At 46.5% G+C, this 27,441-nt stretch overlaps 8 non-coding genes across 8 annotated transcripts; 3 read left to right on the forward strand and 5 right to left on the reverse strand.

Annotated features, from left to right (window-relative positions):
- Positions 1 to 192: 192 nt before the first annotated feature.
- TRNAA-CGC (transfer RNA alanine (anticodon CGC)) lies at positions 193 to 264 on the reverse strand. Its single transcript has one exon. It is a non-coding gene; the product is annotated as a tRNA-Ala (tRNA).
- A 566-nt stretch (positions 265 to 830) lies between these two features.
- TRNAA-UGC (transfer RNA alanine (anticodon UGC)) lies at positions 831 to 902 on the reverse strand. The gene has a single exon. It is a non-coding gene; the product is annotated as a tRNA-Ala (tRNA).
- A 335-nt stretch (positions 903 to 1,237) lies between these two features.
- TRNAA-UGC (transfer RNA alanine (anticodon UGC)) lies at positions 1,238 to 1,309 on the forward strand. Its single transcript has one exon. It is a non-coding gene; the product is annotated as a tRNA-Ala (tRNA).
- Positions 1,310 to 1,876: 567 nt separating this feature from the next.
- On the reverse strand, positions 1,877 to 1,948 carry TRNAA-CGC (transfer RNA alanine (anticodon CGC)). The gene has a single exon. It is a non-coding gene; the product is annotated as a tRNA-Ala (tRNA).
- Positions 1,949 to 6,515: 4,567 nt separating this feature from the next.
- On the reverse strand, positions 6,516 to 6,587 carry TRNAA-CGC (transfer RNA alanine (anticodon CGC)). Its single transcript has one exon. It is a non-coding gene; the product is annotated as a tRNA-Ala (tRNA).
- A 5,594-nt stretch (positions 6,588 to 12,181) lies between these two features.
- On the forward strand, positions 12,182 to 12,253 carry TRNAA-UGC (transfer RNA alanine (anticodon UGC)). Its single transcript has one exon. It is a non-coding gene; the product is annotated as a tRNA-Ala (tRNA).
- Positions 12,254 to 13,855: 1,602 nt separating this feature from the next.
- TRNAA-CGC (transfer RNA alanine (anticodon CGC)) lies at positions 13,856 to 13,927 on the reverse strand. Its single transcript has one exon. It is a non-coding gene; the product is annotated as a tRNA-Ala (tRNA).
- Positions 13,928 to 14,557: 630 nt separating this feature from the next.
- Positions 14,558 to 14,629, forward strand: TRNAA-UGC (transfer RNA alanine (anticodon UGC)). The gene has a single exon. It is a non-coding gene; the product is annotated as a tRNA-Ala (tRNA).
- The last annotated feature ends 12,812 nt before the right edge of the window (positions 14,630 to 27,441 follow it).

The raw sequence follows: 27,441 nt of genomic DNA on the forward strand, positions 1-27,441 counted from the left end.
GCCATGTGTTTCTATACATGTATTGTGTTAGCTACACCGCCCCCTAGTGGTCACTATCGACATAGGATTCTAAAATGGTGAACAGATAATATTCAGCCTTTATAATACAGACGGGCAGATGTTTCCTGAATTCCTGCACATTTATCAGTTTTCTGGATCTTTGATGTTTTTGTAGTTGTTTGTCACATAACATGGAGATGCCGGGGATTGAACCCAGGGCCTCATACATGCGAAGCATGCGCTCTACCACTGAGCTACATCCCCTACAGAAAACCACTACAAATACTCCAATTCCTGAGACAATATACTACGTGTAGCCCTATTGTGCTGATACTACTGGATATCATTATGTGATTAGTAAAGTGGAAATATATAATAATAATACCGCTATATAGATAAAATGTCGCCATACAGCGCCCACATACAGTACACCTAAATAACACTGTCCTACAAATAAATACTAAAAACATAGAGTGCATATAAATGATACTGCCAGACTGTGCAAAACAATAATACCACCATATAGTGCACACGGATAATACTATATATACTATACACATTAGTAGTGCTACCACGCAGTACACGTAAAAAACCCCACTTTTGTGTTTCAACAATTTGAAGTGCGTACATGGATGTTTTTGTGTTTGAGTTGACTGCCCCCTACTGTCCACCATGCGCTTATGTTTCCACATTATATGATGGTGAACGATACAATCTTTTTTATTTTTAAGCTTATTTTTTGACTAAATCCAGTTGTTTGAGGATCATCCAGACACCTGAGCTCTGAAATTTGGCATCTTTATTGTATTTAGATAAACCTGTACAAAGCATGGAGATGCCGGGGATCGAACCCGGGGCCTCATACATGCAAAGCATGCGCTCTACCACTGAGCTACATCCCCTATATAACAATTCCTATAACTATTCCACTAACGTTCCCAATTCTGAGATGAAACAACACGTTCCATTGCGCCCCTGTACTGAGGGGAAATAACCCCAGCAGGTATTAGGCCCTATATAGTTACCGATCCCTGCCGCTGCCCACAGCCACCTTTGCTTACATTTCAGTCCTCTAGAGGGCCCCATGCGTCTCATATCATGTAGCTGAGGCTGAACAGTGTCAGGATGTTGTTAATAGCAATGTGGTATGCAACGCACAGGGCCCCCTGGAGGGCTGAAGTGTAAGCATGACTATTTTTCTCGGATGCATTGGAAGCATAAGTAGGAGCATTGTGTAGGGGATGTAGCTCAGTGGTAGAGCGCATGCTTTGCATGTATGAGGCCCCAGGTTCAATCCCCGGCATCTCCATCTTTTGAGACAAAGAACTACAAAACATCAAAGGTCAGTAAAACTGATATACAGGCAGGAAGTCACAGGAAATATGTTCGGGGATAATACGAAGACGGAATTTAATGTAAAAGAGCTTAACCTTTTGTCTGTAGAGAAAATGATAGACGCTAGAGGGCAGACTAGTCCACACAATACATGTACAGGAATACATTGCCGGTGATCCTGCAGCATCTGGTGACTTCACATCCTACCACCAACATGGTATGCCAGAAATCCAGTATAAATTATCATGTGCCCAACATCTTGCACCTCCTGTCATTGTGGAGCCAAGCCCTGGTCTACAAGGATCCGTATCCAATATGTCCTTACAAGTTGAAGTACGTACATGGATGTTTTTGTATTTGAGTTGACTGCCCCCTACTGTCCACCACGCGCTTATGTTTCCACATTATATGATGTGAACGATACAATCTTTTTATTTTTAAGCTTATTTTTTGACAAAATCCAGTCATTTGAGGAACATCCAGACGTCCGAGATCTGAAATTTGTCATCTTTATTGTACTTAGATAAACCTGTACAAGACATGGAGATGCCGGGGATTGAACCCGGGGCCTCATACATGCGAAGCATGCGCTCTACCACTGAGCTACATCTCCTATAGGAAACCTCTGAAAATACTCCAATTCCTGAGACAATATACTACATGCAGCCATATTGTGCTGATACTACTGGATATCATTATGTGATTAGTAAAGTGGAAATATATAATAATAATACCGCTATATAGATAAAATGTCGCCATACAGCGCCCACATACAGGTCATCAGATCGTTCCTATCTGCATAAAAACTGTCCTTACCTGTGTAAAGTGAGGAGCCCAGTGTCACTAAGCACTTCCACCACATTCACTTACACTAACAGAATAACATTTATACACGTACATACCCCTTTTTAAAATTCTAAGCACCTTACCCCTGTCCCTGATATACGACCCCACTCCCCTTCTATTATCCAAACCCCCTATTTCCTATAACGTCTTTAAGTTAAGGGATTCTTCTTTAAACTTAAGCAATTATAGACTGTTACAAGTTAGTATTGCTTAGTGCACAAAGAACTCAGCTCTGACACTTTTCTGTATATATAGTTCAAACTGTCTCAGAGATTTTATCTCAAAGCTGAACTTTTGTGTAATTTTTGCAAAAAATCAATGTTTGATAAAAAGTTGCATGAAGGTGGCTGTGAATATAATAAGCTAGATGGTATTTTTTTTTATCATCGCCAGGGTGTCTGCTGTTTGGAAATATATTGGTTTATGGGGTTTAGTCATTGATTGTAATGTCTATGGCATGTTTTAGTCATGCTACTATTTTTTTCACATTTAAGGCCAAAATCAAGATTTTGAGGTGCACTTTTTTTGGGTCTTAAAGGGAGTTTAGTCACATATATGTAGTATTGATGAATTAAAGGCACCTTAGAATTTAGTATACTAAAGAAATTATGAAATAAATTTTTTGAGAGAAGTCCTCAGTAGATACCTTTTTTAATGGCTAACTTAAAAAGCTTTTTGACAGTGGCGGATCCAGGGTTTGCGGGGCCCTGGGCAATTGACTTTGTCGGGGCCCTACTTACTGGGGGTCTCGCACTTCTAACCTGTACTTCCCAACTGTTGAAGACTAGAAAGAGGGAACAAAACGTGTGGTAAATTTGGCCCTGCCCACTTTTATGTTGACTCCACCCATTCTCATTCTATTTTCATGTGATTCCACACAGTATAATCCTCCTACAGTCACCCGTAAATTATATCTCCCCCCATTTTCATATACACCCTTCATCTACCCCTAGTTTCATGTCACCCCCCCCTCTATCTCTGTCCCCAGTTTCATGCCATTCTCCCCCTTTATCTGTCCACAGTTTCATTTCCCCCCGTCTCTACCCCAGTGTCATGCCGTTCTCCCCCCTTCATCTGCCCCAATGTCATGCCATTCCCCCCCTTCATCTGCCCTAGTGTCATGCCGTTCTCCCCCTCCATCTGCCCCAGTGTCATGCTGTTCTCCCCCCCTTCATCTGCCCCAGTATCATGCTGTTCTCCCCCCTCCATCTGCCCCAGTGTCATGCCATTCTCCCCCCTCCATCTGCCCCAGTGTCATGCCGTTCTCCCCCCTCCATCTGCCCCAGTGTCATGCTGTTCTCTCCCCCTCTATCTGCCCCAGTGTCATGCCTTTCTCCCCCCTCCATCTGCCCCAGTGTCATGCTGTTCTTCCCCCTCCATCTGCCCTATTGTCATTCTGTTCTTCCCCCTTCATCTGCCCCAGTGTCATGCCATTCTCCCCTCTCCATCTGCCCCAGTGTCATGCCATTCTCCCCCTCCATCTGCCCCAGTGTCATGCCATTCTCCCCCCTCCATCTGCCCCAGTGTCATGCTGTTCTTCCCCCCTTCATCTGCCCCAGTGCCATGCCATTCTCCCCCCTCCATCTGCCCCAGTGTCATTCTGTTCTTCCCCCCTTCATCTGCCCCAGTTCCATGCCATTCTCCCCCCTCCATCTGTCCCAGTGTCATGCCATTCTCCCCCCTCCATCTGCCCCAGTGTCATGCTGTTCTTCCCCCCTTCATCTGCCCCAGTGCCATGCCATTCTCCCCCCTTCATGTGCCCTAGTGTCATGCCTTTCTCCCCCTCCATCTGCCCCAGTGTCATGCCGTTCTCACGTTCTCTCACACACACACACACACTCATCATTCCTCGTTCCCTTGCAGCTCTCTCCCTCATACACATATTGTAGCCGCGATGTGATGACGTCATCACATCGCGGCTACAAATGCCGGAGCTCAGCGTTAAAGCAGGAGCTGAGCTGTGACAGCTCCGGCTTTAAATGCCTATGCATTCAGCTCATCGGCGTCCTACCGCCGATGAGCTGAAATACATAGGCGTTTAAAGCAGGAGCTGTGAGCTCAGCTCCTGCTTTAACGCTGAGCTCAGTTGGAGTCGGGACATGCCGACCGGGACCATTTTGTTAGGTCCCGGCCGCGCCGCGGGGCCCCAGGCGGTTGCCCGGCTCGCCCGGCCCTGGATCCGCCCCTGTTTTTTGATGACATATTTCGAGCTTTCGAGACTATAGAGGTCTCTTCATCAGGATGGTATAACACAATTTCTGAAGGTAGGCATATATATACACAGAGAAATGGATTGTTAGATGCAAAATAGATGGAGAACAGAACACAATGTAAATAAACAGTAAAAAACCATATATATCAGTTCACAGGAAAGTTCTCTGGGGTTGTAGCATCTTTGTAGCTGATCTAAGAAGCTACAAACCCAGAGATGAAACAACACGTTCCATTGAGCCCCTGTACTGAGGGGAAATAATCCCAGCAGGTATTAGGCCCTATATAGTTACCGGTCCCTGCCGCTGCCCACAGCCACCTTTGCTTACATCTCAGTCCTCTAGGGGGCCCCATGCGTCTCATATCATGTAGCTGAGGCTGAATAGTGTCAGGACGTTGTTGATCGCAACGTGGTATGCAATGCACAGGGCCCCCTGGAGGGCTGAAGTGTAAGCGAATGATAGATAGCACAACTATTTTTCTCAGATGAATTGGGAGCATTATTTGGAATGTTCTATAGGGGATGTAGCTCAGTGCTAAAGCGCATGCATTGCATGTATGAGGCCCCGGGTTCAATCCCCAGCATCTCCATCTTTTGAGACAAACAACTACAAAACATGGGCTCTACCCATCAACCAGAAGAAGACCAAAGTCATGGTATTTCAGAAGAAGGGCCACAATAAAGTCTCCACCCCACAATTCACACTGAATGGCTCCACACTGGAGAAAACCTACAGCTAGACCTACATGGGGCTGGAGCTCAGCCAATCAGGAAGCTTCAAAGCAGCAATAGAAACCCTGAAAGCAAAAGCCTGCAGAACCTTCTACGCCAGGGGTAGGGAACGTACAGCTCTCCAGCTGTTGCAAAACTACAACTCCCAGCATGCATACTGGCTCTGCTGTTCTGGGAACTCCCATGGAAGTGAATGGAGCATGCTGGGAGTTGTAGTTTCACAGCAGCTGGAGAGCCAAAGGTTCCCTACCCCTGTTCTACGCCATCAGAAGACAGCTGTACCACCTCAAACCACCGGTGAGGGTCTGGCTGAAGATATTTGACGCAGTCATCTCCCCGATCCTTCTCTATGGCAGCGAGGTTTGGGGCCCAGCCACCTACCCAGACCAGTCAAAGTGGGATTCCAGCCCAACAGAGACCTTCCACCTGGAGTTCTGCAAATACCTGCTCCATGTCCATCGCAACACCACCAACATGGCCTGCAGGGCTGAGCTAGGCAGACTCCCCCTATGGCTCACCATACAGAAGAGGGCGCTAGCTTTCCAGGCACACATCCAGGGGAGCAAGCCCGACTCCTACCACCACCAAGCATGGCTAAGCCACCTGAGCAAACCAGACACTCACCAACCAAACAACAGCCAACCACCAAACCAAAAACACCAACAGATGATAACCAAGGCCGAAATAAAGGCGACCACAGAGGCAAACAGAGAGCGGTACATTGAAGAATGGAGAAACAAAATAAATAACTCCAAGAAACTCACCGTGTATCCCCTCAGTGAATACCATCAGCGATGACATCATGTGGGACAGACGGGGCCCCCTGGAGGGCTGAAGCAGGGAAGAATAAAGAGCCAATAATGACACCTGTCAGCTTTCCGGCAGTATATAGAACTGCCTGTGGGCAAAATGGTGAAAGGTCCTCTTTAACACACAAAAAAACACTTATAATTACCATCCAACGCTCCCCCGCCGCGCTCTGCAGTTTCACTAATAGACCTGTAGGCGCGATGTGATGATGTGACGTCATCACATCGCGCCTATATGTCCACTAGCCGGAACGTAGCGGCTAGTGGATATAATCATCTCGCAATGTATTCAACTCGGATCCGGTGTCCCTAGGCTTGTGCGGGCCGTACAAAATTTTTCGGGGGGGGGGGGGGCGCGAGTTTGAGACCCCTGATTTATTACATCACTGGCCATGTATTTCTATAGATGTATTGTGTTAGGTACACCGCCCCCTAGTGGTCACCATCGACTTAGGATTCTAAAATGGTGAACAGATGATATTCAGCCTTTATAATACAGACGGGCAGATGTTTCCTGAATTCCTGCACATTTATCAGTTTTCTGGATCTTTGATGTTTTTATAGTTGTTTATCACAAAACATGGAGATGCCGGGGATTGAACCCAGGGCCTCATACATGCGAAGCATGCGCTATACCACTGAGCTACATCCCCTATAGTAAACCTCTATAAAACCTCTGAAAATACTCCAATTCCTGAGACAATATACTACATGCAGCCATATTGTGCTGATACTACTGGATATCATTATGTGATTAGTAAAGTGGAAATATATAATAATAATAATACCGCTATATGGATATAATGTCGCCATACAGCGCCCACATACAGCACACCGACAGCGCCCACATACAGGTCATCAGATCATTCCTATCTGCATAGAAACTGTCCTTACCTGTGTAAAGTGAGGAGCCCAGTGTCACTAAGCACTTCCACCACATTCACTTACACTAACAGAATAACATTTATACACGTACATACCCCTTTTTAAAATTCTAAGCACCTTACCCCTGTCCCTGATATACGACCCCACTCCCCTTCTATTATCCAAACCCCCTATTTCCTATAACGTCTTTAAGTTAAGGGATTCTTCTTTAAACTTAAGCAATTATATACTGTTACAAGTTAGTATTGCTTAGTGCACAAAGAACTCAGCTCTGACACTTTTCTGTATATATAGTTCAAACTGTCTCAGAGATTTTGTCTCAAAGCTGAACTTTTGTGTAATTTTTGCAAAAAATCAATGTTTGATAAAAAGTTGCATGAAGGTGGCTGTGAGTATAATAAGCTAGATGGTATTTTTATGATCGTCAGGGTGTCTGCTGTTTGGAAATATATTGGTTTATGGGGTTTAGTCATTGATTGTAATGTCTATGCCATGTTTTATCCATGCTGCTATTTTTTTCACATTTAAGGCCAAAATCAAGATTTTGAGGTGCAGTTTTTTAGGGTCTTAAAGGACGTTTAGTCACATATATGTAGTATTGATGAATTAAAGGCACCTTAGACTTAGTATTCTAATGTGTAGTTGATTTGTAAACGTGTCATGTGCCACTGCTTCTGCCAATCACGACGCTTGTTACAAAAACCTCATTCAGTTAACTAACTGGCTGTTAATTACCTGTACACGACTTTGGTGAAACTCCTAGACACTAACAGAAGTTAGTTAGTTTTAACTTCGGTTAGCTAACTGGAAATTTAACATGCGTTGGTGAAACTGGCCATAAAGAAATTATGTCAGTACTAGCAGTTACCCGCGACTTCGTCTGCAGGTTGGCGGTGGCGCTGAACCGCTTATATTTTTTGTCCCCCATCTCTGCCCCCAGTTTCTTGTCCCCCCATCTCTGCCTCCAGTTTCTTGTCCTCCCCATCTCTGCCTCCAGTTTCTTGTCCCCCCATCTCTGCCCCAGTTTCTTGTCCCCCCATCTCTGCCCCCAGTTTCATGTCCCCCCTTCATCTGCCCCCACTTTCTTGTCCCCCCATCTCTGCCCCCAGTTTTTTGTCCCCCCCATTTCTGCCCCGTTTCTTGTGCCCCCCTTCATCTGCCCCCAGTTTCTTGTCCTCCCATCTCTGCCCCAGTTTCTTGTCCCCCATCTCTTCCCCCAGTTTCTTGTCCCCCCCTTCATCTGCCCCCAGTTTCTTGTCCCTCCATCTCTGCCCCCAGTTTCTTGTCCTCCCATCTCTGCCCCCAGTTTCTTGCCCCCTTCATCTGCCCCCAGTTTCTTGTCCCCCCATCTCTGCCCCCAGTTTCTTGTCCTCCCATCTCTGCCCCCAGTTTCTTGCCCCCTTCATCTGCCCCCAGTTTCTTGTCCCCCCATCTCTGCCCCCAGTTTCTTGTCCCCCCATCTCTGCCCCCAGTTTCTTGTCCCCCCCATCTCTGCCCCCAGTTTCTTGTCCCCCCCATCTCTGCCTCCAGGTTCATGTCCCCCCATCTCTGCCCCAGTTTCTTGTCCCCCATCTCTTCCCCCAGTTTCATGTCCCCCCTTCATCTGCCCCCACTTTCTTGTCCCCCCATCTCTGCCCCCAGTTTTTTGTCCCCCCCATATCTGCCCCCAGTTTCTTGTGCCCCCCTTCATCTTCCCCCAGATTCTTGTCTTCCCATCTCTGCCCCAGTTTCTTGTCTTCCATCTATGCCCCCAGTTTCTTGTCCCCCCTTCATCTGCCCCCAGTTTCTTGTCCCCCCATCTCTGCCCCCAGTTTCTTGTCCCCCCCATCTCTGCCCCCAGTTTCTTGTCCCTCCATCTCTGCCCCCAGTTTCTTGTCCCCCCATCTCTGCCCCCAGTTTCTTGTCCTCCATCTCTGCCCCCAGTTTCTTGTCCCCTCATCTCTGCCCCCAGTTTCTTGTCCCCCCATCTCTTCCCCCAGTTTCTTGTCCCCCCCATCTCTGCCCCCAGTTTCTTGTCTCTCCATCTTTGCCCCCAGTTTCTTGTCCCCCATCTCTGCCCCCAGTTTCTTGTCCCCCCATCTCTGCCCCCAGTTTCTTGTCCCCCCATCTCTGCCCCCAGTTTCTTGTCTCTCCATCTCTGCCCCCAGTTTCTTGTCCCATCTCTGCCCCCAGTTTCTTGTCCCCCCATCTCTGCCCCCAGTTTCTTGTCCCTCCATCTCTGCCCCCAGTTTCTTGTCCCCCCATCTCTGCCCCCAGTTTCTTGTCCCTCCATCTCTGCCCCCAGTTTCTTGTCCCCCCATTTCTGCCCCCAGTTTCATGTCCCTCCATCTTTGCCCCCAGTTTCTTGTCCCCCCATCTCTGCCCCCAGTTTCTTGTCCCCCCATCTCTGCCCCCAGTTTCTTGTCTCTCCATCTCTGCCCCCAGTTTCTTGTCCCCCATCTCTGCCCCCAGTTTCTTGTCCCCTCATCTCTGCCCCAGTTTCTTGTCCCCCCATCTCTTCCCCCAGTTTCTTGTCCCCCCATCTCTGCCCCCAGTTTCTTGCCCCCCATCTCTGCTCCCAGCTTCATGTCCCCCCCTACATCGGCCCCAGTGTAGTTGGACTCACCTTGCCACGCTCCCCCGCCGCTCTCTCCGCTCGCTCACTGCACATAGTTGTCGGGCGTCTGGCTGCGTGTGGCATATATGAGGCAGAGCGGAGGCCGGCGTCAAGGTTGTATGGAAGTTTACATTGTCCATATCAGGTTCACAAGGACACTAACAGCTCAGTGACATGTACCGCAGTTCTGTTTTGCACATTTCCGGTCTGGATGAAACCACCGGGAGATCTCATGAGACAAATCTCGCCAGGTTCCCCCAACAAATGCTCTCAGTGCTGCCCCCTCCTGGACTCAGCAATCTGCCTCCTAAGGCCTGACAGCAGATGTAAACTGGGACTGTCCTGGATATCATTATGTGATTAGTAAAGTGGAAATATATAATAATAATTCCGCTATATAGATATAATGTAGCCATACAGCGCCCACATACAGCACACCGAAATAACACTGTCATACAAACAAATACTAAATACATAGAGTGAATATAAATGATACTGTCACACTGTGTAAAACAATAATACCACCATATAGTGCACACGGATAATACTCCCATACTATACACATTAGTAGTGCTACCTGAGCTACATCCCCTATAGAAGGTGCAGAAGTCTATATCGGGTTCACAAGGACACTAACAGCTCAGTGACATGTACCGCAGTTCCGTTTTGCACATTTCCGGTCTGGACGAAACCACCGGGAGATCTCATGAGACAAATCTCGCCAGGTTCCCCCAACAAATGCTCTCAGTGCTGCCCCCTCCTGGATTCAGCAATCTGCCTCACAGCAGATGCAAACTGGGACTGTCCTGGTGTCCCAAGAGGCCCCCGCTACCATAGGGCCCAGTAGGAGTGCACCATATGCCCTACTAACAGTTACCCGTGACTTCGTCTGCGGGTTGGCGGTGGCGCTGAACCGCTTATATTTCTTGTCCCCCCATCTCTGCCCCCAGTTTCTTGTCCCCCCATCTCTTCCTCCAGTTTCTTGTCCCCCCATCTCTGCTCCAAGCTTATGTTCCCCCCCCTACATCGGCCCCAGTGTAGTTGGACTCACCTTGCCACGCTCCCCCGCCGCTCTCTCCGCTCGCTCACTGCACATAGTTGTCGGGCGTCTGGCTGCGTGTGGCATATATGAGGCAGAGCGGGGGCGGGTGTCAGGTTGCTATGACTGACGGAAACCTTGCGCTGCCTCCCTGGCTTGTCAGTCTTTCGCTTCTATTGCATCCTAGGCAGGTAGACTGCAATAGAGGCGCCGGTATTATACAGTGCATTGCAGAATACCGGCGCCTCTATTGCAGTCTACCTGCCATACGCAGCCAGCCGCCCAACACCTATGTGCAGTGCGCAAGTGGAGAGAGCGGATGGGGAGCGTGGCAAGGTGAGACCACCTACACTGGGGCCGATGTGGGGGGGGGACATGAAGCTGGGGAATGTGGTTGATCCCAGGGGACAACGACCCAGGGACACCCCCCCGGGACAGCCCTTCTCCAACCCCCTGTACCCGCTGCACTGACCTGTTATGTGGTGTGTCGGGTGCAGCAGCCTCCTCCTTAGCTGTCCGCGAAGTGTGTAGGTGGCCTGGGATAGCTGCGGTGCCGGGACCATGTGGGCTACCGCCATCTTGCCCACCTTCAGCCCCCAACCTATGGTGCCGCAGCCCTGGCTCCAGAGCTCGCCCACAGCCTGCCATGCACCAATGGGAGGAGCGTGCACAGACCAGTGCTGGCGGAGGGTCCTTTGGAGGGTCACGGAGGCGATTTCAGGTGAGCGACCCACATTTAAAGTAGCCTATTACCTTTTTCTGGGCAGTGTGTGTGTGTGTGTGTGTGTGTGTGTGTGTGTGTGTGTCTGTGTGTGTGTGTGTGTGAAATTACCCCAAAATCCATTCAGCCATTTGGCTGTGATTGAGGAACAAACATCCAAACTCACAAACATCCAAACTCACAAACTTTCACCTTTATAATATTAATAGGATATCCCTGCATGTGGTAGAGTTTAGGTCAGAAATTTGGAATTTTGGATTTTTTTATAATAATATTTTTTAACTCAAATGTATACAAGTATAATGTAGCATCCCACAATAGAACTGTTCAAGCTATATTCCCCTGGCTCCCTGCTTTCAGAAAATATATTGGTATGGGGGTCTCTGACAAACATTTAATTTAGAAATATGCGTTTTATTTACATGTCAAAACTGTGAAAATTGCTCTGGCTACTGGAGATGCAAAATTTCCAGAGACCCTTGGCAGCGAAAAGGTTAAGCTTATTTTTTGACAGAATCCAGTTGTTTGAGGATCATCCAGACACCCGAGCTCTGAAATTTATCATATTTATTGTATTTAGATAAACCTGCACAAAACATGGAGATGCCGGGGATTGAACCCAGGGCCTCATACATGAAAGCATGCGCTCTACCACTGAGCTACATCCCCTATATAGCTATTCTATTAATGTTCCCAATTCTGAGATGAAACAACACGTTCCATTGAGCCCCTGTACTGAGGGGAAATAATCCCAGCAGGTATTAGGTCCTATTTAGTTACCGGTCCCTGCCGCTGCTCACAGCCACCTTTGCTTACATCTCAGTCCTCTAGGGGGCCCCATGCATCTCATATCATGTAGCTGAGGCTGAACAGTGTCAGTACGTGGTTGACAGCAATGTGATATGCAATGCACAGGGCCCCCTGGAGGGCTGAAGTGTAAGCGAATGATAGGTACCACGACTATTTTTCTCAGATGCATTGGGAGCATTAATAGAAACATGGCATAGGGGATGTAGCTCAGTGGTAGAGCGCATGCTTTGCATGTATGAGGCCCCGGGTTCAATCCCCGGCATCTCCAATTTTTGAGACAAAGAACTACAAAACATCAAAGATCAGTAAAACTGATATACAGGCAGGAAGTCACACGAAATATGATCGGGGATAATACGAAGACGGAATTTAATGTAAAAGAGCTTAACCTTTTGTCTGTAGAGAAAATGATGGACACTAGGGGCAGGGCCGGCGTCAGCGCACGGCATAGTCGGGCAAGTGCCGGGGCCCACAGAGCCTCTGGGGGCCCCCCGGCACTTGCCTGTCACAATTTCAGCTCATCGGCGTCCGTCCGCCGATGAGCTGAATACATACGCGATGCAGGAGCTGCGAGATCAGCTCCTGCTTTAAAGCTCCGGCCCGGCTTGCGTGTGTAGGCGCGATGACGTCATCACATCACGCCTACACACGCAAGCCGGGCCGGAGCTAAGCAGGAGCTGATCTCACAGCTCCTGCATCGCGTATGTGATTGGAGGGAGAGAGAGAGGAGCGTCGGGGGAACGAGGGAAGGTGAGTGATAGAAGGTGAGTTAAGTGTTTGTTTTGTATTACATATTAAGGTGAAACATAATGAAGGGGGCCCATGAAACTGGGGGGCAAAGGGAGGGGGAGAACGGCATGACACTGGAGAACATGAAGGAAGTGGGGAGAGAACGGCATGAAACTGGGGACAGAGATGGAGGGGGCCCAAAGAAACTGGGGGGCAAATGAAGGGGAGGGGGGAACAGCATGACACTGGGGCAGATGGAGGGGGGGGGGAGAACAGCATGACACTGGGGCAGATGGAGGGGGTGGGGAGAGAACGGCATGGAACTGGGGACAGAGATGGAGGGGGCCCAATGAAACTGAAGGGGCAAATGAAGGGGAGGGGGGGGAACGGCATGACACTGGGGCAGAGACGGGGGACATGAAACTGTGGGCAGATGAAGGGGGAGAACGTGATGAAACTGGGGACAGAGATGGAGGGGGGACATGAAACTGGGGGCAGAGGAAGGGTGTATATGAAACTGGGGGAGAGATGGAGGGGGGCATATAATTTACAGGTGACTGTAGGAGGATTATACTGTGTGGGAGCACATAATGAATGAGTGGGTGGAATCAACATAAAAGTGGGTGGAGCTAAATTTGCAGCGGCGCGCAGAGCACATTTTGCCCCTCTTTCTGCTCTTTAAAAGATTGGGAGGTATGGTGTTGGTGACGCCACACTCCTGCATGACGTCACTCGCTTCATCTGCAACGCACAGTGTCTCCACTCCCCCACCTCCTTTACAAGGGGGCCCACTGAGGCTCTGTCGCCCAAGGGCCCATAAAAACCTGGAGCCGGCCCTGACTAGGGGGCAGACTAGTCTACACAATACATATACAGGAATACATTGCCGGTGACACAATGACATAGGATGGCGCTATAGAGATAAGGAGCACTATTTATTACATCACTGGCCATGTATTTCTATACACGAATTGTGTTAGTTAAACCGCCTCCTAGTGGTCACTATCGGCATAGGATTCTAAAATGGTGAACAGATAATATTCAGCCTTTATAATACAGACGGGCAGATGTTTCCTGAATTCCTGCACATTTATCAGTTTTCTGGATCTTTGATGTTTTTGTCGTTGTTTATCACAAAACATGGAGATGGCGGGGATTGAACCTGGGGCCTCATACATGCGAAGCATGCGCTCTACCACTGAGCTACATCCCCTATAGGAAACCTCTAAAAATCCTCCAATTCCTGAGACAATATACTACGTGTAGCCCTATTGTGCTGATACTACTGGATATCATTATGTGATTAGATATAATGTAGCCATACAGCGCCCACATACAGTACACCGAAATAACACTGTCCTACAAATAAATACTAAAAACATAGAGTGCATATAAATGATACTGTCACACTGTGCAATACAATAATACCACCATATAGTGCACACGGATAATACTCCCATACTATACATATTAGTAGTGCTACCACGCAGTACACGTAAAAAAACACTTTCATGTCATTTTTTCAGAGACTATAATATTGATGTTCTGTCCTAAGAAAAGATCATGAATATACAATGTTGTGGGGTCTGAGACCCTTTTTAGCCCCCTATATGTTCTATGTGCACTATACCCTGTAGGTGCTGTGGGGGCCCAGTCAGTGTTTACTATGGGGCCCGGTCTTTGCTAGTTACAACCCCTGATAACAGACCTGAAATGTAGACAGAATAGTACCAACATATATAAGTGCCATATACCTGCCCATAATAATAACAATACCAATGTAATACTGCCATATAGGTGATATGTAGTCTCAGAAACAGGAGCGTTTCCACACTGTGTATGAGGGGATGTGGCTCAGTGGTAGAGCGCATGCTTTGCATGTATGAGGCCCGGGGTTCAATCCCCGGCATCTCCATGTTTCGTGTTACATAATAATCACTAAAAAAAGATAGGAGTGCACTATATGCCCTATATTTAATGCGGCCCTGTATTCCCTGCTCATATAATACCGCCAGACAGTTCACCTATACCACCGTATCATATCCAGGGGCCCCTCACAGATGTTTTGAGAGAGTTGGAGAATAACAGAGGGGCCTTGAGCAGGGGTGAACCTGCCCCTTTCGCCGCCCGAGGCGAACGACAGAAAGCCGCCCCCCCTCCCCCGGGAGGAGGGATCGGGGCGAAGCGGCGTTCGCAGGCAGAGAGCAGGCATGGAGAGGACCTGCTCTCTGCCTGAATGGGAGGGGAGGCCGTTGGATCAGCGCTGCTCCAGCGGCCTCCCCAATCCACCGCTTGGTGCTAAGCCATTCTAGGACAGCTTGTCCTGGACTGGGTTAGGTAAGCAAAAATACTGCGCTCCCTGGGGCCCTGGCATAGCGCCGCCTGAAGCGCTTGCTTCAGGTCGCCTCATGGGAGGTGCGGCGCTGGCCTTGAGCCTCCTTGTGCACTTAGGCCCATGTATATCTGTTGGTGCGGTCGTGTATTTGGTGTAACTGCTACCTCTGTCTTACTTATCATTATAGGCTCCTAGATCACAAAATATTATTATATAGTGTAAAAAAAGAAAAACAATTTACACAATCTTTTTTTTTTTTTTTTTTTTTTTTTTTAATTTACATTTTTTTTTTTTTTTTTTTTTAGGAAGAATTTGCCATGGAATAAAGTATATGGCACCATCCGGGTCTGGAGCTGCCGTGTCCTGTAACGGATTGTAGTTCAGGCTGTTCTTTTTCCAGGCTTGGATATTCTTTCTGGATAGAAAAAGATAAAATGTTATTATTTCTATGTTACATGTCACATACATCTGATAGGGCAGAGGGAAAAGATGAAATATAGATGGCTTACCTTCCATTATTTTGGGATGTCTCTGTTCATAGCCCTTCATGGGGCTTCATTGGAAGCAGTGGTTACGGCACAGGGGGCACTGAGAGTGAGAGCGGAGCCAGGTCGAGATGCAACCCTGATGAAAGTTATGAGTACAGGGAAGCTCTGTGACTCGCTCTCCGATCTCATATTCAGTCATGCAGATTACACATGACTGGGCCTCCTCCTGAGGTATTACCTCTCTAGTGGGTAAGTTCTGAATTTGCAGAGTTCTCCTGCTGGGCGGACGCCGCCGTCTCTCCTGCCAAAGTAGATATTGTGCATGTGGTTCAAGTGGTTGCCCCTGTGGCATTGCCAGTGACGTTGGGGTCATCCCACCCATGTCCAGCAGCTGAATGAATCTTCTGAATGCACGGGTTGCAGGGTAGGAGTATACAGGAGATCTGCTTGGAATTGGATCCTCAGGGGGTGGAACCGGATTTAGCCGTTGAAATTCAGTGGTGTCAGCTGTGGATCCACTTGCTGGATGGTTGTTATCACTGCTACTCTCTCCTATTATTCTGGAGGGCTCTGCAGGGGCGGGTCTTAATGGAGAGCGGCTTCTTTCCCTGCTCTCTTCTAGTCCTCTGTGCTGTGGAGGAGCTCTGTCGCGTCTCCCTGTCCTCGCAGTGATAGGATTCCTGCTTCTTTGATGTCCAGTAGAAGGTTCTCCACGATGTCCTAGGGATGACCTCAATCTATGGACAATTGCTGCCTGACCTGTAAATATATAAAGGTAACACATTTAGCCCATAGGAATGGATCCTGTTATTGCTAAGGGTTTTGAGGAGAAGAGACCCCAGTATAGTTAAGTTCAACAGTAACCTGAATAAAGATATATATCATTCACTGGATGAAGGGACGCCATCAACTAATATTGGACAAACTGGGCCCCATAATCACAAAACAATAAGTCGTCTGAAATTTTTTTTTTTTTATTCCCAATAAATAAATAAAAGAACTCCCAACAATGTTAAATCCCCAATGCTAAGGGCTAGTTCACACGTAAAAACCGCCTGGCTTATTTTGGTCCCGAAAAAAAAACACTTCCTAATTAGGAAGCGTTGTTTTTACCTTGAGGCGTTCTTTGGAGCGTTTTCTGGAGCAGTTTTTTCAGAAAATGACAGGCGGTTTTCCCCTCCCCTAAAGTGAATAGAGGGGAGGGAAAACTGCTAGCGGAAAAATGAAAGCTAGCAGTCTCCATAGACCACCATTGTACGGAGGCAGGTTTTGAGGTGAAATCTGCTGTCAAAATCTGCCTCATTGCCCCCGTGTGAACTAGCCCTAATGGTTCCGCTGCTCATAGTGTATAGTAATCATACAGGGACCAAAACAATAATAATCTAATGGGGATTTATAGAGATTAGAAGCCTAATCTAATGCCAAACAAAGATCTTTGGGAGATATAATTGCCCAACCTGACAATCGCGGGGATTAATGCATGTCCATAGCATATGCCATTAAGAACAACAGGGAGGCATAGAAGGCACTCTCCCCAGTAAACACTAACCCCAATGGGCTGTTAGTTCCCTAAATTAACTGGAAACACAAGCAACAGCCTCTCCCTGTCATAGACTTGTATGTGCGCTGGCCACCAAGGATTAAAGCCCATAAGTTCCCTCTCCACACAGGTGAGCGCTAGCTTTCCCCCAACCAGGGCCGCACCTCTGAGGCGAGGTCACGCAGCCGCCTCAGGCAGCACTTTCAAAGGGGCGGCAATTTTACCAGTTTATTTTTTTCCTTATTTTTTCTCTTAACCAGCCCAAGACAGGATGCCCTGAAAACAGATCTGAACAGTAATGTCCCAGATGTCACGTGGGGACGTCACATCTGGGACATTGCCATAAAGTCCTGAAGCCTGTGCTAGGAGTAACAATGTATCCCGGAGAGGTGTGTTACACTGTTTATTATGCTTCTTCACCTCCCCTGAGTCTCTGATTATTATACTCCGGGGTCTGAAAAGACCCCAGGGTATAATAATAGCGGCAGTTTCTCTCGGGGTTAGCCTTGTTTGTTCCGCTGCCCGTTCAAAGAGGGTAACCTCTCGCCAGAAATCTATTCAGCAAAAACTCACTTTGCTGATCATATTGATGTATGCTTGAACAGTTACTCTGTACTGCTGGAAAGCTGACAGTGCTTGTCCATAGACAAATATTATCTGGTGGGAGGGGGCGTTCCTCCCCGCTCACCCAGTACAGCGCAATAGGCACTGCTGTGGAGAAGGATGTACCTGAGTGACTGTCAGGAACGCCCTTCTGACTGTAAAGAGCTACGGTACCAGGGCCGATAGTTCTTTACCCGGGGCACAGATTGGGAAAGCCGACAGTGCGCTGAATTCAGATCATTGTCAGCGTTCCAGAAGTATATAGAATTGCCTACGCCGAAATCGGTGAAAGGTCCTCTTTAAGGGTCTGGGGGGTGGCAGTTTCTTTTCTGAACAAGGTAGTGATGGGAGATATGAAGAAACTGGATCGAACGCTAGCTAGTAGCGAAAAAAAGAAGCGACATGCCCTATCTGCGCAGAATCAGCCGTGAATTCCATGGTTTGACCATTTATTCGGGTCTACACAGGAGTGGGTTGCCGCGATAGAAAGCTGATGCTGCATCGGCATTTTGTCGCGGAATGTTCAAATGGAATGTTCCGTGAAAAATATATGAAGGTCACAGCTCTTAATATAGAAAAAATGATATTAATTTAGGAGTGCACTACTCACGTGTCAGAGCCGTCAGCGTTGTAGCAGGATTCCAAAAGATCGGTGCACGGATAATGGCTCTCTCGGCTAAGCCAAAATGCAGCAACAGGAAAAGACAAAAGGATATATCCAGCACTCGGAATCCGGCCTAATAAAAAAAAAACGTAACTTTTATTAAGAAATGGTCATTCTTCCATTAAAAAATTATGATCATACAAGGGACATTAGCTTACCCCTCGTATGATCAAAAATTTTAATGGAAGAATGACCAATTCTTAATAAAAGTTAAGTTTATTTTTATTAGGCCGGATTCCGAGTGCTGGATATATCCTTTTGTCTTTTCCTGTTGCGGAATGTTCCGTGACCTTTTCCTCCGTGTGAACATACCCTTAGAGTGGGGGGTTTAACGTTGTTGGGATTTCTTTTATTGATTTATTGGGAATAACAGTTATGTTTTAGACGGGTTATTGTTTTGTGATTATGGGGCCCAGTTTGTCAAATTGCCTGAATAAAGAACTTCTGTTTTCTATCATGGGCAGGGGTGGAATTCGGAGGAAAGTAAAACCCACCCCAAACGACTAGGAATGGAAAATGTGCTGTTTACCCTGAAACATTGCTCAGCAGAGCCCAGGGATAACTCCTCCCAGGAAATCTCCTCTAGGGTGGGGGGAATATTGTCTCTCTCTTCCTGAACAATTCACTTACCTTGATTCTCCGGTCGGCGCAGCCATGTATCATTGTCAGCTATCAGCTGACGCAGCTCTCGTGCGCTCATGGCTTAGTTACCAAGGCGGATCTGATGAAATATTAGAGAACTAAGTTCTCAGGTGGCTCCGATATTACTGGGCCCTGATCAAAGATCAGTAAGAATGAATGGAAGTAATCACTAGATATGTAGTACAAACTAGTTCGCTCTTCCAGAACCAAAGTGAAGTGTCAGCAAAAGCATCAACTCAAGAAATGGCTGTGATGTCACAGCGCGCAGGGTTTATATACCCTCAGGGTTCCGTTATGACATCATCATATGCAAATATGTGCATTATGACATCATCATATGCAAATTTGAACAGAACCTCACATAATAGGTAAGCAGATCCTAGTTTTATGACATCACAGAAGTAAGGTCATGTGACTGTGTGTGTGTGAAAAAAAAATTAATAATAATAATAATTTGAATTAAAATCTGGATGTGGCTATTTCTAGGTACCGTACCTATGAACTCCTGGCTATTTTTAGGTACCATCCGTGTACCGTGCCTATAAACTTAAGAACTGCAGATGTATCATATTTATCCCAGTAAATTTTCACTTTATTAAGACATTTATGTTACAATGGCTAATCTTCCTCGCACTGCGGACACCCATCCACTCTATAACAATCTTCATGTAGTGTGGAACAACAAGAAAAACAAGTTGTCAATTTTTTAGACTTTTTCCCCAAATCAAAGTGGCAAATCAGACATTTCTCTATTTCCTTGCAATTTTTTTAGTGTTTTCGTTGTTTCCCTTTTCTCCTCTTTGTGGATACCTTCAGCCTGAAAAGGTACAACTACCTGCGGACGCGCAGATGAAGATTTGCAGCTTGTAGAAGGTGGTGTATTTCCATCAACTATATCCGGAACATTTGAAGTCTCAGCACCTGCAACATCTTGATGTACAGACTGGTTATATGACAAGCTGGGTTGTAATAACGAAGAACCTCGTCTGGCATTGTTTTGGATAACCTTGATTTCTTCCAAGTAGTTTAGAAAGGTTGAAGTTCCGTGATTAGATAAAATATCCGCCAACTGAGTTAGGGATTGGAACGCCAGATTGTACTTAGCAGTACTACTGAGTGGTTCTTCGTCAATAGACTCTTGTTCTTCCACAGCACAATATAAATCAAATTCTGTGTCTTCAAAACTAGGCTCAGTTTGCAAATTTTCCCAGTATTTTTTGTGGAAGCAGTTCCTATCATACAAAGGGATTGATTCGGTTTCTCTCATTAAAAGCATGTGTCTGCATGGAACACAATATTGTGTGCAGTTACACAAGTTAACAGAACTGTCGTAAGCTTTTGAGTGATCGCCATTGCATGTTTCGTTTACGGAATTCTACAAAATTTGCTAATTTGGCTTCATTATTTGAAAACTCTTTAGAACTTTGCAAAAGAACCGTACACCAACTTCTGTAATTTCCTGCGATGCTGAATCAAGGTGAGTTTGCAATGGCGGATCGATTATTCTAAATGTTTTAAGCGACTGTTGAATCTGTTTATGCTGTAATCAGTTATCTATGAACGTTATGAGTTCTTTCATGCAAATAGTCACTGTTGGTAAGCTTCAAAACTTTTCCTGAAGATTAGAGATGAGCAAACGCCGTTCGCCGTAAGTATTCGATATACATATAAGTCCATGCATCGGTGGTCAAGTGGACCTTGCAGCAAAGCGCGGAGCTCTGGGCCCGACTGATGTTATGGGACACGTGCAGGCGCAGGCAGGGACAGCAAACAAAGAGAAGTAGTAACGGCTAGGCCCAGCATAGGGAGGTGCCCCAGCTGCCATCTGGTGACGGAAGGCCTGGGTATCCAGAAGCATAAACGCGAACATCTCCAGGGCCAGCAGTTTTTCGATGATGCCATTAAAGGCTTGGGCATGTGGGTGGCTTGCATTGTACTTCTGCCTGCAATGAAACGCCTGGGAGATGGGGAATGGCTGGGAAGAAGCGCATGATGGTGCAGGTCAAAAGGGCGGATCAGCGTGAACTCCCCAATGTGTCAGAGACAGATGTGTAGGTGTCCTTGCATCATATCCTTGCACCATACTTGGCTTGATTGGACTTTCATTTTGTGCCAAAAAGTGGTCAAGACAGCGATCCCTCAGCTAATCCCGTTACACCGTCCATTGCCAACTGCAGCACTGAAGTTACCATCACTGGAAGTGGTACAACGTCTTTCTCTGCATTTAGCCATGCTGGATGCTATGCTAGCTGACTACACTTGGTTGCTTCACGGTTCTCTTAATGCATATTGCTAAGGGGACTCAGATGTGTTTCTCGGCACTGAGGCCACCACCTCTGATATCCCAAAGGAAGTTGACAAGAGATGTGTAGTACAGAAAAACAGATGAGAAAATACAGTCCTATGAAAAAGTTTGGGCACCCCTATTAATCTTAATCATTTTAGTTCTAAATATTTTAGTGTTTGCAACAGCCATTTCAGTTTGATATATCTAATAACTGATGGACACAGTAATATTTCTGGATTGAAATGAGGTTTATTTTACTAACAGAAAATGTGCAATATGCATTAAACCAAAATTTGACTGGTGCAAAAGTATGGGCACCTCAACAGAAAAGTGCCATTAATATTTAGTAGATCCTCATTTTGCAAAGATAACAGTCTCTAGTCGCTTCCTGTAGCTTTTAATCAGTTCCTGAATCCTGGATGAAGGGATTTTGGACCATTCCTCTTTACAAAACAATTCAAGTTCAGTTAAGTTTGATGGTCACCGAGCATGGACAGCCCGCTCTCAAATGATCTGAAATCAATGATTGTTCAACATAGCTGTTCAGGGGAAGGATACAAAAAGTTGTCTCAGAGATTTAACCTGTCAGTTTCCACTATGAAGAACATAGTAAGGAAATGGAAGACCACAGGGACAGCTCTTGTTAAGCCCAGAAGTGGCAGGCCAAGAAAAATATCAGAAAGGCAGAGAAGAAGAATGGTGAGAAGAGTCAAGGACAATCCACAGATCACCTCCAAAGAGCTGCAGCATCATCTTGCTGCAGATGGTGTCACTGTGCATCAGTCAACAATACAGCACACTTTGCACAAGGAGAAGCTGTATGGGAGAGTAATGAGAGAGAAGCCGTTTCTGCAAGCACGCCACAAACAGAGTCATCTGAGGTATGCAAAAACACATTTGGACAAGCCAGCTTCATTTTGGAAGAAGGTCCTGTGGACTTATGAAACAAAGATTGAGTTGTTTGGTCATACAAAAAGGCATTATGCATGGCGTCCAAAAAAACAGCATTCCAAGAAAAACACTTGCTACCCACTGTAGAATTTGGTGGAGGTTCCATCATGCTTTGGGGCTGTGTGGCCAATGCCGGCACCGGGAATCTTGTTAAAGTTGAGAGTCACACGGATTCCACTCAGTATCAGCAGATTCTTGAGAATAATGTTCAAGAATCAGTGATGAAGTTGAAGTTACGCCGGGGATGGATATTTCAGCAAGACAATGATCCAAAACACCGCTCCAAATCGACTCAGGCATTCATGCAGAGGAACAATTACAATGTTCTGGAATGGCCATCCCAGTCCCCAGACCTGAATATCATTGAACATCTGTGGGATGATTTGAAGCGGGCTGTCCATGCTCGGCCACCATCAAACTTAACTAAACTTGAATTGTTTTGTAAAGAGGAATGGTCCAAGATACCTTCATCCAGGATCCAGGAACTGATTAAAAGCTGCAGGAAGCGACTAGAGGCAAAAGGAGGAGCTACTAAATATTAATGTCACTGTAAGGATTGGAGTCAGGGTCAGGCAGTGCAAAGGGACACAGCTGGAAAGCAACACTGTGCAGCTAATGACAAAAAGGGGTCGTAGGCCCTGCGGCTATGACTATGCTGTAGTATCTGAGATGAGGCAGACCAATGCACTTCCTAATTGAAGTGCGCCTACCACGACTCCTACGCTTCTATCCCGGCGGCTAGGATAAGGGAAGAGGAGGCCCTGAAAGTGCTAGGGACTGGAGTCACGGGGTCACACCTAAACAGAAAGCACAGTGTAAATGCAATGCAAAACCAAAGACTAAACAGCATGGAACCAGGGAGGACCACAAGTCCCAGCAAGACACAGAAGAGAAGGCGAGGTCAGACGAGCAAGAAGTCGAACCAGGAGATATAATAAAAGGTACCAAATCAAAAGACAAGGGATAGTCAAAAATACAAGCCGGGTATACAAACCAAGAAACAGACCGAATACAAACAGACAGGGAATCAGACTGAGCAGGGGAACCAGGAAACACAAGTGAATGGCTGGCAAGGATCCATGCCTGGGTGGGGTTTAAATAGCAGCAGAGAACACCCCTGATGGCTAATGGCATGGAGACTGAGAGCAAGGAAAAGATTAACCCTTAATGACCTAAGCACACCCAATAGAACTCCTAACACGTCTCCCAGGGAGACGCCGCGCAGCAAGGAGACCGCGGCGACTCCGTATCCTGACAGTACCCCCCCTTTGAGGAGGGGCCTCCGGACCCTCAAGAGGACCCCCTGGCTTAGTAGGGTAAGAACGGTAAAACTTCTCCACCAATCTAGGAGCGTGAAGGTCTCTGGCTGCCTCCCAAACACGCTCCTCTGGTCCATACCCCTTCCAATGTATGAGGAACTGAAGGGAATTCTCTGCGTGAATCAATGACCCGTTCCACCTCATACTCTAGTTCCCCCTGAACGATCACAGGTTTGGGTGGGGAACGAGTGACCATTGCCGGAACATACTTTTTGAGTACGGACTTATGAAAAACTGGGTGAATATGGAGGGACCTAGGAAGTGATAATTTGAATGACACAGGGTTGATTATTTCAGAAATGGGATATGGACCAATAAAACGCGGGGAAAACTTAGAGGATGGAACACTAAGTTGGAGATTTTTTGTGGATAACCAGACCTTGTCACCCACCACAAAGTCAGGTCCAGGGCGGCGCTTCCTGTTGGTGAAATTTACTTGATTAGCCTGGGCTTTTCTCAGCGATGCCAGGCTTTCAGCCCATACAGTACAGAGAGATTTAGCAACGTCCTCTACTGAGGAAAAGGCAAATTCATTGCCTGTTCCTGAGGAGAATCTGGGGTGAAAACCATAGTTAATGTGGAAAGGAGACGACCGAGTCGAGGAGTTGACATGATTATTTAGTGCAAATTCAGCCATGGGCAAATATTCACTCCATTTATCTTGGCAATCAGACACAAAGCACCTCAAATACTGTTCCAAAGATTGATTCAATCTCTCTGTTTGACCGTTAGTCTCTGGGTGGAAGGCTGAGGAGAAAGAAAGAGAGACTCCCAACCTGTTACAAAAGGCTTTCCAAAACCTGGATACAAACTGTACGCCCTTGTCCGACACCACATTTGAAGGAATACCATGCAGACGTAAAATGTGGCGGATAAACAACCAGGCCAACAATTTAGCTGAAGGCAATTTTTTCAAGGCAATAAAGTGGGACATCTTAGAAAAATGATCTACTACAACCCAAATTACCGATTTCCCTTTAGAGGAAGGGAGATCGGTAATAAAATCCATGGAGATGTGTGACCAGGTTCTATTGGGTAGCGGGAGTGGATGTAAAAGACCCGCTGGAAGTTGATGGGGCACCTTAGATCTGGCACAGGTCTCACAAGAATGAAAAAAATCTTTTTGCATCCTGTTGCCAAGATGGCCACCAATACGTACGTGATAACAGATTCCCAGTACCAGTAATGCCTGGATGACCTGCCAGAACAGAGGAGTGGATCTCCTCTAAGAGCTCCAAGCGGAGGTGACTAGGGACAAACAATTTACCTGGTGGTAGCGCACTAGGGGCAGCATCCTGAGTGTTGAGAATACGGGTTTCAAGATCCGAGATCAAAACTGCCACTACCACCCCAGGAGCAAGTATATTTTCAGGTTCCCCATCAGAACTACCACTAAGACCAAAACTTCTAGCCAAGGCATCTGCCTTAGTGTTCCTTGAACCGGGACGGTAGGTAATTACAAAGTGGAACCTAGTGAAAAATAGAGCCCACCTGGCTTGATGGGGATTTAATCTTTTCGCCTTGTCTAAATATAATAAGTTTTTGTGGTCAGTTAGTACAGTAATTTTATGTCTGGCCCCCTTCAGGAAGTGTCTCCACTCTTCAAAGGCCCACTTAATCGCCAGAAGCTCTCTATTGCCAATATCATAATTGGCCTCTGTAGTGGAGAACCTCCTGAAAAAGTAGGCGATAGGTTGGAGGTTGGTAAATGGTTCAGTGCCCTGAGACAGGACTGCTCCTACACCTACTTCTGAAGCGTCAACCTCTACAATAAAGGGCAATTCAGGATCAGGATGGACCAGGACTGGGGCAGAAGTAAAGAGTTGTTTCAAGGTGGCGAACGCTACCTTCGTCTCTGGTGTCCAGGAGGCAGGATCCGCAGCCTTTTTGGTCAAATCAGTGAGAGGTTTAACAATAGAAGAAAAATTTCGGATAAATTTTCGGTAATAGTTGGCGAAACCTAGAAACCTTTGAACTTCTTTTAAGGTAGTAGGTTTCTCCCATTCAAGTACTGCAGATACCTTTCTGGGATCCATACCAATGGTTCCAGGAGTAAGGATGTATCCCAAAAAACCAATCTCCTGGACTCCAAATTGACACTTGGATAACTTAGCACAGAGGAGGTTTTGACGTAGCCTAAGAAGAACCTCTTTTACATGTTGCTGATGTGACTCCCAGTCTGGTGAGAATATGAGGATGTCATCTAAATAAATTACTAGATATCTACCTAACAAATCCCTAAAAATGTAATTCACAAAACGTTGAAATACCGCCGGAGCATTGCTCAAACCAAAAGGCATAACTAGGTATTCAAAATGACCTTCAGGGGTATTAAATGCGGTTTTCCACTCATCCCCGTCTCTTATCCGAATCAAGTCGTAAGCTCCGCGGAGGTCAATTTTAGAAAACCATCGAGCCCCCACCACCTGGTTAAAAAGATCCGGGGATGAGTGGCAGAGGATGTTGGTCTTTGACCGTAATCTTATTTAATTCCCTGTAGTCAATACAAGGTCAGAGGCCACCATCTTTTTTTTCAACGAAGAAAAACCCCGCCCCCACAGGAGAAACTGAAGGTCGGATATGTCCTTTAGATAGGCTCTCTTTAATGTACTGGCGCATGGACTCGCGCTCTGGAGCTGAAAGGTTAAAAATGTGACCTTTGGGTAGTTTAGCTCCAGGAACCAAATCAATTGCACAGTCATAAGGTCGATGTGGAGGCAAGGCCTCCGCACTGAGCTCGTCAAAGACGTCTTTGAAGTCAGTAATAAATTCCGGAATTTTGATATAGTTTTTGATAGTACAAACAGTATTAATATGAGAAGTACAGGAATCTCCCCATCTAACCAACTCCGAAGTTCCCCAATCAAACACTGGATTATGTACACGCAACCAGGGTAAACCAAGAATAACGTCTGCAGCCAGTTTTTTCATAACAAAAAATGACACTTTTTCAACATGTAAACTGCCGACAAAAAACTGCACCTCAGCAGTACGGGCTAACATTTTCCCTTCAGACAAAGGGGTTAGATCTGCTCCAGATACCTGAAATGGGTATTTCAAGGGAATTAATTCAATTCCTAGAGCTTGCGCCACAACTTCATGGATGAAGTTCATGGAGGCACCTGAATCCACCATCGCCTGACATGCAAAAGTTTTGTTACCATTAACAAGAATAGCAGGGAGTAAACATTTCTCGATATTATTAGGAGGTACCTGTGTGCCTGAGTGACCCTCCCGGCAATCACTCAGGCATTGGCGTTTCCCGGTGGTGGTTTAGGTCTGGTTGGACAGTTTCTCAGAATATGTCCAGGTTTGCCGCAATACAGACACAGAGCGTTTTCTAGGCGATACTTTCTCCTGGAGGCGGTTGTGGACCCCAATATCATTGGTTCTTCTTCAGGTATAGAACTAGAGGTAGGAACAGCAGAAGGAGGTATAGGTTCCGAAAGGACAGACCAGGATTTAGCTGAGGACCCAGGTTTGCTTAATTTCTCTCTACGCCTTTCCCTAAGCCTCCTATCAATAGAAATAGCCAAGGACATAAAGTCTCCTAGATTTTCAGGGACTGGATGACTTACTAGAGCATCTTTTACAGAATCAGATAAGCCTTGTCTAAAAAGGGTTAACAAAGGTCTGTCTGTCCACCCTGACTGAGAGCTCCACTGACGAAACTCAGTACAATAATCTTCGGCAGTTCTAACTCCCTGCTGCATAGACAACAGATGGGACTCGGCCAAGGCAACTCTATTAGGGTCATCATAAATCTGATCTAATTTGCTTTCGATTGATGCCGAGAAGGCGTTTGATCGCATCCACTGGGGGTTTCTTCGGGAGACCCTTGTGCAAATTGGTATTGGTTCCGGCTTCTTGGGCAAGATTCTGGCTCTCTACGGGAATG

The sequence above is a fragment of the Leptodactylus fuscus genome, unplaced genomic scaffold, assembly GCF_031893055.1.
Source record: "Leptodactylus fuscus isolate aLepFus1 unplaced genomic scaffold, aLepFus1.hap2 HAP2_SCAFFOLD_235, whole genome shotgun sequence".
Taxonomy (NCBI): Eukaryota; Metazoa; Chordata; class Amphibia; order Anura; family Leptodactylidae; genus Leptodactylus; species Leptodactylus fuscus.